Below are 3,704 nucleotides of genomic sequence, written 5' to 3'. Positions count from 1 at the left end.
AAGGGAAATTTTTAGATATTTTATCACCAATTAGGTTTTCTTAGCCTCTACTCTTCTCTGTGCCCTCAGGAATTCTCACAATTCAAATATTTGTGTGTTTAATGGTGTCCTACGGGTTTCAGAGAATGTCTGAATTCATTGAATACTTAATTTCAAGATCACTCTTTGAGTTTTATTCATGACCTCTATATATCTTTGATGAATTTCTCACTCATATCATGGATTATTTTCCTGATTTCATTCAGTTCTCTGTATTCTCTCATGTCTTTTTTTGTTTGTCTCTCTTTTTTAAAATCTTTTTTCACAGATTTTGATTTTTAAAATTTTTTTGATTTTTGATGTATTCCTTTTATTTAAGGAATATAAATTTCATACATTTCATAAATACAGCTTTAGGAACATCCCACCCTTCTTCCTCCCCCCTCTCCTATTCCCATTCTTATTTTTTACTAAGATCTTAAGATTAACTCTATATTAGGTAAAGAGTTCAACAAATAGTATGAAAAAAAAAAAAGACCTGTTTCTCAAAAGTTGAGACAAGGGCTGTTCAGAGTCATCAATCTCAAAGTGTCAATTTCACTTCTATGTATTACCTTTCAGGTACTCTATTAGTTACCGCAGATCAGGGAGAATTATGGTATTTGTCCTTTTGGGACTGGCTTATTTAACTAAGTATGATGTTTTCTTTTTTTTTTTTTCACCAATACAACAGTTTATTTCAATTTGACTGTAGTTGCCATTTATTATCTGACCAGATTACAAAAATACCATAGGAGACACCTTAGTTCATCCTTCTAATAAGTCTGTTGATTTGGTCTTCCCTGTTGCCAGCATCCCCACCTTCTACAAAATGGGTGGTCTTTTTCTTCATCCCACCTCGGGGAGAAGATAACTTGAAGGGTCACAGGAAGTTATTTGCTTCCTTGAAGTGTTTCCCTACAGTGTAGATCTCATGAATCAGATCCTCCATGCAGATGATATTGTATTTACCAAGAGAGCAGGCAATCAGAGTGTTATCTGTCAAAGCAATTCGCTTCTTATTGATTTTGCCATAGCCATGTTTGTAAATTAGTTCATTTACTGACTTCAAATTTGGGTACCCCCATGCAATATATGTCTCCACAATCCTCATCATGTTAATAGAGGCCTTGTTGAGCTTACCAAAGGTGCCATTGAAGATCTGGCAAAGGCGAAGAAGCTGCAGCACTTTTCGGACTTTGGGGCTCACACCATTGATACCTCTGATCCTGATGACAAATGCCAACTTGGGTTCTGCAGGTACATAGAAGTTGCCAGCTTTTCTTGCCATCCTCACCATCCGAATTTTAGTTCTGTACATCTGCCTGTATTCCTTGTGATAGTGCTTCGCTTTCTCACAGATAAGCTTCCTCCTTGCTTTTCAAAGCATCTTTTGGGGCAAACTTCTTCCTCAGGCACTTGATCTTCAGCTCTGTGAAATTCCTCCGCTTTTTCTTCAGGGTTTCTGGCACAGCAGGAACCTTCTTCTTCTCTTCGGCACCCTCCATGGTTCCAGCCGGAAAAGAGAGCTGAGTATGATGTTTTCTAGTTGCATCCATTTTGTTGCAAATGACTGGATTTAATTTTTTTTTTTTTTACCATTCTGTAGTATTCCATGGTATACCTTTCCCATAATTTCTTTATCCAGTCTTCAGTTGACAGACATTTGGGTTGATTCCATGTCTTAACTATTGTGAATTGAGCTGCAATAAACATGGGGGTACAGATAACTGTTTCATATGCTGATTTCATTACCCTTGGGTAAATTCCCAGGAATGGGATGGCTGGGTCATATGATAGGTCTATATTCAGATTTCTGAGGTATCTCCATACTGTCTTCCACAGTGGTTGCACCAGTTTACATTCCCACCAACTGTGGTTCAGAGTACCTATTTTTTCCCACATTCTCGCCAGTATTTTTTTTTTTTTTTAATTTCTCTATGAAAGCCATTCTGACGGAGATGAGGTGAAACCTCAAGGAGGTTTTGATTTGGAGTTCCCTGACGGCTAGTGATCCTAAGCATTTTTCATGTGTCTCTTGGTCATTTGGATTTCCTCTTTTGAAAAATGTCTGTATACGTCCTTTGCGCATTTCTTAGTTGGGTTGTTTTGTTGTTGTTGAGTTTCTTGAGCTCTTTATAGATTCTGGGTGTTAACCTTTTATTAGTTACGTAGTTTGCAAATATCTTCTCCCATTTTGTAGGTTGCCTCTTAATTTTGCTGTGTTTTTGCAATGCAGAAGCTTCTCAACTTGATGTAATTCCGTTTGTGAATTTTGACTTTGCCTGTGCTTATGGGGTCTTTTCCAAGAACTCTTTGCCTATGGCAATGTCAGACATGTTTACTAATAATTTGATAGTATTCGATCATAGATTTATGTCTTTGGTCCATTTTGAGTGGGTTTTTGTTTAAGGTGAAAGGTAAAGTTCTTGCTTCATACTTCTGCATGTGGAGATCCAGTTTTCCCAGCACTATTTGTTGAAGAGACTGTACTTGCTCCAGGGATTGATTTTAGCTCCGTTGTCAAAGCTAATTTGATTGTAGATGTGTGGGTTGGTTTCTGGCATTTCTATTGTGTTCCATTGGTCTATCCCTCTGTTTTTGTACCAGAACCAGGCTGTTGTGATTATATCCTTTTGTCTTGAAATCTGGTATTATGATGTCTCTGGCTTTGTTTTTGTTGTATAAGATTGCTTTAGCTATTTGGGGTCTCCTGTGTTTCCATATGAATTTCAGCAACATTTTTTCTGTATCTGAAATAATATCCTTTTGATATTTTGATTGGTATCACATTGAATCTGTAAACTACTTTTAGTAGTATGGACATTTTGATGAATTTGATTCTTCCAATCCATGAACATAAAAGATTTTTGTAATTTTTTTGCCTTCTATTTTTTTCTTTAGTGTTTTATAATTCTCATCGTAGAAATATTTGACATCCTTGGTTAAATTTATTCCAAGGTATTTGATTTTTTGTAGCTATTGTGAACGAGATTGATCTTAGAAGTTTTTTCTCAGCCATGACATTGTCCGTTTATACAAAGGCTGTTGATTTTTTATGTGCTGATTTTTATATCCTACCACTTTACCAACCTCTTTTATGAGGTTCACTAGTCTGTTAGTATAGTCTTTTGGATCCCCTATATATAGAATCATGTCATCTCAAATAGGGATAGTTTGACTTCCTCCTTCCCAATTTGTATCCCTTTGATTTCTTTTTCTTGCCTAATGGCTCTGGATAAAACTTCCAGGACTATATTGAATAGCAATGGTGAGAGTGGGCATCCTTTTCTGGCTCGTATGTTGTTTGGAATGCTTCCAACTTTCCCACATTTAATAGAATGCTGGCAGTGGGTTGGTCATAAATTGCCTTGTTTGTGTTGAGAGATGTTCCTTCTATATCCAATTTGCTTAGAGTTTTTATCATGAAATGGTATTGTGTTTTATCAAATGCTTTCTCTGCATTCATTAAAATAATCATATGGTTTTGTTCTTCAATTTGTTTATGTGATGTATCACATTGATTGATTTGCAAATGTTGAGCCATCTCTGCATACCAAGGACAAATCCCAATTGGCCTTGGTGAATGATCTTTCTGATGTGTTGTTGGATTTGATTGGGTAGTATTTTGTTGAGGATTTGTGTCTGTTCATCAGGAAAATTGTTCTGTAGTTCCCTTTATCTGT

General features: G+C 36.3%; 1 pseudogene; it reads right to left on the bottom strand.

Moving 5' to 3' along the window:
* Positions 1–680: 680 nt before the first annotated feature.
* LOC100358510 (large ribosomal subunit protein uL30 pseudogene) lies at positions 681–1,543 on the bottom strand (annotated as a pseudogene).
* Positions 1,544–3,704: the final 2,161 nt, after the last annotated feature.

Source organism: Oryctolagus cuniculus, chromosome 11 (genome assembly GCF_051225735.1).
Source record: "Oryctolagus cuniculus isolate XC-2025 breed Fujian yellow rabbit chromosome 11, ASM5122573v1, whole genome shotgun sequence".
Taxonomy (NCBI): Eukaryota; Metazoa; Chordata; class Mammalia; order Lagomorpha; family Leporidae; genus Oryctolagus; species Oryctolagus cuniculus.
Note: the sequence above shows the minus strand (reverse complement) of the source record. Positions and strands in the feature narration are given on the sequence as shown.